Raw genomic sequence first — 10,771 nt, forward strand, 5'->3', positions numbered from 1 at the left:
TTATGGCTCTTTATAGCATGAACAGCTGTGATCTTAGCACAGCTGCAGATTTCTTCTGTGCCACCAGTGAGCAAATCTGGAATGGATCACCAACAAAAGCACATGAGCTTGAATTCTTTCTGAGACATCTTTCTGAGAAGAAGACCCGGAATGAAAACACAACCCTCTCTTTCCACCAACCCTCCCTCTCTTTTGGAGGTACAGTGACACACACCAGTAATAGAACACCAACCTTCTAAACTTTATGTCCTACAAATAATCAGCTGATAAGATTTTAAAACATACATAGATACACTTGAAAAGTGTGATAAGACAAGAAATTTGCTTCTAAACCCACTGTACTTTGACTATATCTACAAAATAAAATCATAAAAAGGAAACAGCTGGCCACAGGAGGGACAGGTATGCACACTCACATCACCCACTTACTCATACATTTGCACAAACAACCTCATAAAATTCACACAAACAAGCCTAAACACTCCCATACACAGATTAATACTGTATATAGACATGCATTCATCTACACTCCTTTACACATAAACCCTTATTGAACCTATGCTCTTGTCGTGTGAAATTAACATAAAACAAATTTTGTGGTTTTAACCTCAGTGACAGGATCTTGTTTCTCACAAAGCCTCAGGCTTTTCAGAACATTTTCAAAGCCCATTGGCTAATCTATAATCTGCAACACATCTTCTGTTGAGCTACAAACAAGGTAACTGTTATCAGTTCCTGAAAAGTTAGATGTTGGTGATCAGAGTTTTTCGTTTTGTCTGACGGGTGTCACGTCAAAATCGACACTTGACAGTAAAAGAAGAAAAAGTGCTACTGTCCCTGTACTGTCAGTGACGCATGCTTGTGTGCATTAACATGCACTGTGGTAATACACACTGCACACTTTCTGTATTATCAAGTGATTCCAATACAGAGTCAAGAATGCTGTTGATCAACGTCTTATCACCATGGCAATGGTCATACTTGTGACACTGGAGATTCCTTATGGTTTTAAGAGGATTTGAAAACTTTTAAAAGACCTTGTAATTTACAACAAAATGTTAAAAACACACCTAGCACTACCTCTAAGCTTATCTTCCTTTCCTTTCTTCTGGCAAACGAAACGCCTTTTTGAGGGGCTATATACTCAAACACTCACCAAAATTGGCATTTCCATCAACTCTGGTGCAACTTTACCTATTTAAACGGTGTTGTGAATAGCCAGACATAAATTTTCAGGGTGCTTGATAGCACCCTGAAAATATTTAAAAAAAAATGTAGCCCCTGCAGTACGTTTCAAGACGTACAAAAAAAATGGCATTGGATCCATACCCGATGACCCAATGGGAAGTCCACCATTTTGAATTGAAAGTTCAAAATTAGTGTGATTTTGGCCATTTCCAAATGTCGTACTTTAACAAATGTCTCCTAGAGATTTAATCTGATCAATTTCACATTTGGTCTGTGCCATCTTAAGACGTTAAAGATGAAAATGTATCAAAAGAAAAAACTTTTTGTCATAGGGCATGGCCGTGGCGTGTTTCGCCATAGAAACAGGAAGTGGGTGTGAATTTAGTTCACATTGTCCAATTGGCTCAAAACTTTTCAGAATTCTCAAGAGTCCAACCCTGAAAACATGTACAGTCCAATATTGGCTCAAAGTCATAGCACCAAAGGTTTCATAAGAACCGAGGTGTTAAAACAGCAGAGGAACAAGGTACTCCTTCAACTGAAGTGAGAACATGGAGTGCAGCTAGTGGTAAAGGGAAGTAAACCTAAAAGTCAAACTGCTATACTTAAACTCCTTCTAGAGATTTCCTCCAATGGACTTCAAATTTGGTCTGTACCATCTCATCACCTTAATGATGAAAAGTGATTAATAGAAAAACTTTTTTTGTCACACGGTTTGGGCGTGGCAGCCATTTTGGATTTATTGGTGAACAAAGAACTTGTAACTTCAGCATACATGGTCCAATTTGGCCAAAATTTCTCACGATTGACAAGGGTCCGGGCCTGAGGTCATGTATAGCCAAAATTGACTTTTGGTTATAGCGCCCCCCGCTGGCTACAGGAAATCAGCCTTATATGACATACATCATCCGATATACAATAAACGTATGTGAAGTTTACATGTGATACTGAGTCACACCCTATAATTTAAACAAGCTTATGTATTCCGGCCACACCACCTTTCATAAAATTTGAGCCGTTTAAGATAGACCCTTATGTGAGGCACCATTGAACTCAGCAGAGAGTTTCTTTTCAATTGGTTAGGGTTTGACTCGCCCTCTATGCTGTAGCCACACCGCTTTTGTATACTGTATGACCCATTTGATGTATGTAACTCAGCAGAGACTTCCTTTTTTATTGGTAAAGGTTTGTCCCAACCCCTATGCTTTGGCCACACCCCCTTTCACAGCTAATGAACTGTTTGACGTAGAGTCTTGTGAGAGGTATCACAGAACACAGCAGAGAGTTTCCTTTTCATTCCGAAAAAAGGTTTCATAAGAACCAAGGTGGTAAAACAGCAGAGGAACAAGGCACTCCTTCAACTGAAGTGAGAACATGGAGTGCAGTTGCAAAAGTTGTATTGCGACCAATGAGACACCATTACTCAATGGAGCCCATAAAACTACTACAAATGTGGCAGTGAGATGTCTCGAGCTAATTTCAGTATGTGTGCAATGTAAAAGCTTCCTCCTCATTTGTATTTGTTGCTGCACAGACACAAGGTTTACTTTCATTTGAATAAGCTGTAGTTTGCATCTCTCTCTGCAACATAGAAAGCAGAAGTAGTATATCCATGTATTCTCTCCACAAAGCCACCAGACTCCTTTGACAAAACAGTAATTTTGCATCGCAAAACACCTTTGGTTTGTTGAGACTTAAGTTTTCTGTAGTCCTTTGTCCTTTTTTGACATACTGTTTGTAGCCTTTTTTCCAACTTTTGATCAACAGTGTGTTGGATTCAACTTTGGAGTGTGAATTTCCCAAAATCTCACCGAGCACGGCAGAAAAGAGGCATAGCTATGTAACATTAACTTAAGTTATGTCATGGTCAGGCTTTCTACATGCTTTCACTTTCTGCTGCAGCGGATTGTTAATTATTTACATTTAATCAGGTTCTTCTTCATGGATTTTAGGATCAAATCCTTCAACGTACAGAAGGACATTTAATTGAACAAAATTTCAATGAACTTGAATGTCACCTGGCTGTGACATTTGAAATTTAAGATGAAATGTAATTTTTAACTCTCACCTTTCTCTGCTTCTACCTGTGTCTTGATAGGATTATCTCTTGTGTACATTTCCTCTAATTTGTCTATTCACTATTGTAAATTAATTCCCTTCCTTATGGCTTACACTGCAGAAAATAGCCACATCTAGAGTATATTGAGTCATTTAAATTTTTAATCTAGCGAACCTGCACATGGTTAAAAAAAAAAAAAGGGGGAGAAAGTTTTAAAGTGGCAATAATTAGTCAACTACTTTCCCAGTTTGAGTATTTCTGCTAAGATACGCTAAGAAATCCTCAACCTAAAAAGACCTTCCTCATTGCAGATAAAAGTCACGCCAGTAGGGCTGCAAATGACATTTGCAAATGCATTGACTATTAAATAATTAATAGAAATAGCAAATTCACCAAAGCAGCAAATTCTGGAACGAGCAAATGCCTGATATTTTGGCTTGACTATGTATAAGACCAACAAGTTACACAACAAATGACACTAAGTCAAAATGTTTGCGAGGCAAAAAAAAGTATTTCTGTATGTCACACTGCTGTCCCATGGTAGGAACATTTTACTTTGAGGTTTTTTTAACATTACTATGTGTTCCCCCAGCCTGCCTATGGTCCCCTAGTGGCAAGAAATGGTGATAGGTGTATACCGAGCTCTAGGTATCCTGCTCTGCTTTTGAGAAAATTAAAGCTCAGATCGGCCAATCTGGATTCTGCTCCTTGTGACATAAGAAGCAAGGTTACCTCCCATTTCTCTGCTTTCTCTCCATTAGAAAGAGAGAGAAATCATGGGCCCAATTTGAACAATACAAGTGCATGGCGTGAAGGGCATGGCGCGCTTCCACTTTGGGCGTCACCAAATCGAGTTTTGCTAGTTTGACAGTGGAAAAAAAGGTCTGTGCGCTGGGCGCATGGTTCATAAGGGCTGTTCTTATTTCATAGGTGTGTTTTGGGCGTAACATGCAATAAACCAATCAGTGTCATCTCTCATTCCCCTAAAAAACCAGGCACATCTGTACCCTGGCACATTGCTATTATGATGGTGGATTAATCCTTTGCATGTGTATGTGCTGCTGCGCTTCCCTTTGTGAGTGTAACAAGTATAGTGTGCACGCGCTGTGCACAAGCCCACGCCCATTTCACTAATGCACTGTTAAAATAACAATGAAATGCTGCGTTACTGACTTTAGACCAGGTTTTTTGTTGGTCAATGGCGCAGTCTCTTTCTGCTGCTGCAAGATAGCAATACGCCAAGAATTCACCTGAACACACCTCCCTGTAAGACCAGCACACCCATGGGCGCAAAGATGGGCACAGGTGCATTTGCTTTTTAAACGGCTTGGGCACAGGACATGAAATTAACAGCTGTGACAGTCTTAAACTAGTAAAGACACGTGTCGGGATTTGCGCCCCACTGTGTCGGTGAGAGGTAGGGCCCCATGTCTCGCAAACAAGCACAGCATGGCAGTTGGTCTAGGCCACACCCCAGCTGAGTTCTAAAGTATTTAAAAATAAGTGAAAACACCTGTGTGGCGGTAGCCAGGCCTTTAAGTAATTTTGGATTACTATAAACTTTGATAAGATTACTAGCTCCTCAATGCCTCCAGTTACTTTTCCAACTACTCAGATTTGTGTGTTAAAAACATTGTTTTAGGCTGGACATTGTTTTGGAGTAACACTGCCCCATTAACAATAAGGATGATGCTACGACTGATATAACATTTTATTCTAAACACAGGATTATGATTCCATATAATTGATAATAAAATACATTTCAAATAGAAATGTATGTGTGAACTACAGACCAAATTATCCACTGGGGATTTTCATTGAATTGATAAAAGTCCCGGGTTATCCTGGGCCCTTTAACTTGCCTTGAGCAGCAGGTAGATGTGGGATTTTTGCTTCCTTCTGCTAAGCATCATATGTAGTAGCTAGAGATTCAAAATGGTGCAAGTGACAAGAGGAAGCTTGTGTTGCAGAGGTCACTAGGAAGCAATGAGAAAATGACTGTGCTGTTGTCTTTATATCAATCAACACACACACACACACACACACACCCACACACACACACACACACACACACACACACACACGCCTCTTTAAATAAAGGTTGTGCAAATAAAACATGCAAACACACTTCCTTCTATTGACTCTTTCTCACACACACTTTGTTTCCACACTGTAACACACACACACACACACACACACACACACACACACACACACACACACAGTCTCTCTTCCCCTTAAACGCACTTACTCAATACTCATCTCATATCTGGGTTGATAGCTCTATACTTCTGTCTCCAGCCACATGAATGGAGGAAATGGGCCGGGAAACCCCATGTCACACATTATGAAACTCTCACACACACACATACACAAGCACACGCGCGCATGAGCACATGCAGCTCTGCAGAGTTCATCTACATCATTACTTTCAATAAGTCCAAATGGTGGAGAGAAGTCGGTGACAAGACGATGTGCAAAAGAAAACTTTAAAAATTTGAGCAATGTCATCTCAGGCTATTCATTTGAATATTTTAAGACCTGCAGGAAACAGAATTAAGACTATTTTTAGGAATCGAAAAAAAGAGAAAGGAGGTGCATTTACACCAAGTTGTGTCATTATTAGGAAAAAAAACAAAGGAATTATTCTATTCCGTGTTGCAATGAGGTTAGATAATGTTGGAAATATTAAAACAATGTGAAAGCAAAAGGGAACAAAACAAGAATGTTGAAATCCGAGCCAACAAATGACTAAAATGTCAACTTAATTTGAGTTGTAACTGTAGTGTTGTAATAAGTAATCAATCCTTCATGAAGGTCAAACAGGAAAGCACACAAAGAAGAAGAGGATCAGTTCGACCAAAAACACGACTCAAGTTCTACGTACAAGGTTTTCTCTGACTATTCTCCTTACTTCAAAGTCCTTATCAACGGATAAGAGAAGTAAGAAGTAGTGAATTTCACTTGCTAAGATGTCATTGTCTAATGGAAGACTGCGAGATGCAGTTGAAGGCGAGAAAAACCTAGTCTGTGGAACATGACTTCAGTTTTAACGCAAACTATTATTTCCTATCTCCCGTTAAAGAACACACATCCAAGTGCAGGCAGCTTCAACAATATTCTAGTTGTATAGGGGGCCTGTAGTTTGTGGGGTTAATGGAAAAGAAAGAAATTGCAGAGGAAGATTGTGTGATACATTGTGTGATATTAGAAGCACCGACAACTACTAAATTGACCTTGAGGACGGATTGTGATTAGTACGTGTCCTGTGCAATTGCAAAGCTTGAATCCAACAAGGCATTGTAAGAATATGTCTTAACATTCATTTGTTTTTTCACTGTCACATTCAGTTTTCATAAATTTTATTCAAATTAGACACAAAATTAGCCTATGCATCGGATTCTTTCTAGTCATTCTGACGCTGCAGCACACTGTACGCCATTCTAAACAGATAAAACCATAATTTGTCAGTTTGTTTTGTCATTGTCAAACAAAAGCACAATCAATTGTGTTTTTGCACACACAAAAATGCAGCCTTGCTCATTTCCGACAGGATCTGAACGCATCATCTCCTATAGTGACTTCGTAGTTAAGTGACGCCCATTGGATTCTGGCAAGACTCTCAGGAGGTGACGCTAACCAACCAAACTTCACATACCGATAAGAATCCGACTATAAAAAGATCAGTGAAGTTGTGGCCATGTTAGCTCACTTGGTAGAGTTTAATTAATAAAACCCAGGTGATGCTTCTCTGACGCTCGTGGTTCATTTATGGATACAAAATATGGACAAAGAGCAACCAAGTCAAAGAAAAGCGTTTTAAGTCATGTCATTCAATCACGTAAAAAAAAAAAAAAAAAATTCAAAAACGAAGAGAAAGACCGGGTTACTATCTCTGTCTGACACCGCATACTTCCTTTTATCTTGCACAAACCGCCCATTCCGCATGAGTGAGCTAAAGTATGCACGGCCCAACCCTCCCTTAAGTTCTAAGAGAAGAAGAATTCCTTCTATCAGATCTGCAGTGTCTACTTACAAAACGTGTTGAAATACCGCTGTAAAGTTGCACAAATTTAATCTGAATGAATGCAGTTTTATCAAAGTCACAATCTGCTTCCTCGTTTGAACTTAGAAGAGCGCACAGCTGTGAAGTGGCGAACTTAACGGAGTTGTATGCGTTTTAGTTCATAAAAGAAATTGAACTCACAGACTTACCCCACATCACTGGCGGTCGGACGCAAACTTTGCACGTCTTTTTCTTTTTCAACTGCCAACATTTGCGAGGCGCAACATCTACACCAGCGCTGAAACATGTTCTTTCACTTTCAATCTTTTGCACTGCAGAATAAAAATCATCACATCAGGAAACCATGTGTGCGCTTTCTCTGTCTCTCTTTCTCTCTGCGGCTGTCCTAACTTTGTTAATGCTATACCAGAGTTTTCTTGTGCAGCTTCACCATTCATACTGAAGTGGTTGCGAGACTTGCACTGTAATACATTTTTGTATTTCTTGGTCACACCCACCTCCTGTCATGACAGTCCGTCCCTCTCCACTGCAGAAGGGGAAGCCTCGTCATGAATGGAGCTCTGTGACTAAACTGGATCTAGATACATTCATTCCTTTAACAATTGCTTGACGGTATGAACACATCACTGACCCTTATGAACAATGGGGCGAAGTAGGCTATGACTTAATTTCACTCATCTTGGGCTGCTTCTACTGCAAAATACACAAATTAACTGGACTACTTGGTATGGAACTGTAGGAAAAACTGTAGGGTACAGTGAAAGTGTCTGAAAAGTAAATATTTCTGAAAAAGAACTTATCTTAGAAAGAGAGAATGACTGTTCTAACTGCCTATCAAGGCTGTACTTTGAGCTTATGCTAATATTGGCATGACAACATGCAGAAGTTTAGCAGGTATAACATTTAGCATGTTAAGCATTTTAGTTTAGCGTCCTGCTAACATTTGCTTATTAGCAACTAACACCAGTTACAGCTGAGGCTGATGGCAACGGCATCATGAATCAAGTAATTTGACAAATTAAATCTTTCAAACATTTGGGTACAAAAAGTTAAGGATTCTTTCATCTGGGAACCATATATATATATAATGGTATTCAAGTTCTTGTTTTGACCCGCGTGAGTCCAAGCAGTGTAAATCAAACCTACTTATTTGTAAGAAGCTAGTACTGTTTTATTAATTTATTTACTGTACAATTATTAGGGTGCCCAAAAAGAGGAGGATGTAGGTTGGTTCTCTTACTGCCCATCAAGCTTCAAAGTTCAATTTAGTTATCCAAAAATCATGGAAATTACAGTCCTCTCGTACCAATCAACAAACACTGATTAGAGAACATCCTGTTAAACTGTATATAAAAAGCTGAAACCAAGATTTAAACTATTATTATGATGAACCTATTACAATTAGAATTACACATTAAAGCCTAAGTGTTTACTAAGACGATCCACATTGCCCACATGCAGTCTTTTTCTCCCATTCCTCCAATAATATAGGACATTTTGCAGATATATTAAAAGTCATACATTAAAAAAGCACATTTTCATGAACACACACACACACACACACACACACACACACACACAGTAAAAGCAGAAGTTGTGGCAGAAGCTGATATGACTTCCCTGCAACGTGTTTCGTTGAGCTCCTGATGCCTTGCTCAAAAGTAGGACATACAGTAGGATAATAATATTAATGGAGGGAAATGCTTTTCTTGTCACTGCTCTTCATGTTTGGAAACATCAACCTCTGTCAGTAATTGTTCACGCTCAAGCCTCAATGGGGTAGATACAATGGCTTCCTCACATGGATACACTTCTGTGTTTAAAGAAGTGGACCGCTTTGTGAGAAATTTCCTGTTGCGATTTACATAGTGTGTGTGGTGGAAACGCTGTTGGTAGTAGCGTTGGCCTAATGTCAAAAAATGGACGTTAGAAGAGAGTTAAGTACAGATGTGGTGTCATGTCGGGGTTTTGAACTAGTAGAGATGTTGCAATCATTTTGTCCAACAAATAACCCACATGTTAATAACCCAATGTCATCTTCTTATCTCTTCGAGATAAATCTGAAGAACAGACAGTGGGATTTCTGCATGTTTGATTTAAACTTAGTAAATTAAGTGAGTAAGGGTGTGATAAAATATTATCAAGATCAATGGGTTGGGTTCCCGACATGAAGTTCAAAGGTAAATCTGACATGAGATGATTAACAGGGTAAGAAAGCTGAAAGACATTGCTCTTTTAATGTAATAGTTTTACATTTTGGAAAATCATTACTACTTCGCTATATTACACCTAGTTTTGTCTCCTTGGTGGTCCACAGTCAGGCTGGGTTTAACAAGGAAGCTGCTGTCAAATCAGAGTCCTTAAAAATGGCCTTTGTTAAGTGATTTATGTAAGGGTTAAAACAAAATACACTTCATCCACTGTGCTCCTGTGTGTAGAGTTAAGATACAAGTTGCAGGGTTGGTGGGTGTGTTCATTGTGACACACTTGGATTGGCTTATTGTGGAAACAAACAAAAGGATTTTTTTTTTCCTGGAGGCAGATATCTTTTTCCCACAGACTCAATCCAGACACACATTCATGTGTAGGTGTAGTCTGGGACAAAACACAACTCCCACATTACACAATCGTATATTCTGTTGGACATTTATAGCTAGACATGAACAGTTTGTATAACCTTGTCATACTAGCTGTTGTGGTTAGGTCCTAACTATAAAGTATTGGTCTGGAATTCAAGCAAATGTCTGTGATATTATATAATGAAGATGACTGGTTCTCAATCTCAAAGTCAGGCTCTGGATGACTTGAAGACACATTTGACGAAGCATACTTTCCTTCCACTTTGAAAGAAAGGCAGCCTCACTGTTCCTGAACGCTGCAGTCATGTCATAAGTCTTGAGTCACATTCGTGTCACATGTTTTCTATTTGCGTTTCCTACTGGTATTTCTAATCCAGAAACAACCACATTGAGATGAAGACCAAAGAAAGTTAACTTCAGTTTAGTTTCACTTTCACTGTCTTTTTCTTGTCCCTCTTTGACTCCACTATTAATTCTCCATCCCTAGTTTCAACTGTGTCAAAACAGGCAGATGCTACTTTTTGTCTTGGTTTGAGAGGAGAAATAAGATCTGAACACACATTTCATGAACAAGCATGTGTACCCCTAAACAACTTGCATCTTGTTGCAGTTACTGTACTAAAATGCTTCAGACTGAGTGCGTCCTTGACAGCACAGTGTATTACAAAGCTGGTGAAATGTAGTCTCTTTTCCTGCAATTCTCAGTATTTAGCCTTTACTTTGAACACACTGGGGCCCAGCTGCATCACAAAACAGGCAAACAAGTAGCTCATACAAGTTCAGAAAAGAGGCTTTAAATGGCCTTCAATGGAGACTCCAGGTCTATTAAAACCACCAGACTTTAAGCATCTTTAAGACACTCCGCAACACCCATGGGCAGTTCCAGTTCCTTCTGGCCCAAAACTGTTTACTGTTCAT

General features: G+C 39.2%; 1 long non-coding RNA gene across 1 annotated transcript in view; it reads right to left on the reverse strand.

Moving 5' to 3' along the window:
* LOC117960150 overlaps window positions 1-7,732 on the reverse strand; it is a 71,608-nt gene extending 63,876 nt beyond the window's left edge. Inside the window, exon 1 of the long non-coding RNA XR_004660078.1 lies at window positions 7,463-7,732. This is a non-coding gene — a long non-coding RNA (uncharacterized LOC117960150). The remainder of the gene's footprint in view (window positions 1-7,462) is intronic.
* Between the last annotated feature and the right edge of the window lie 3,039 nt (window positions 7,733-10,771).

This window comes from Etheostoma cragini, chromosome 17 (assembly GCF_013103735.1).
Source record: "Etheostoma cragini isolate CJK2018 chromosome 17, CSU_Ecrag_1.0, whole genome shotgun sequence".
NCBI classification, from domain to species: domain Eukaryota; kingdom Metazoa; phylum Chordata; class Actinopteri; order Perciformes; family Percidae; genus Etheostoma; species Etheostoma cragini.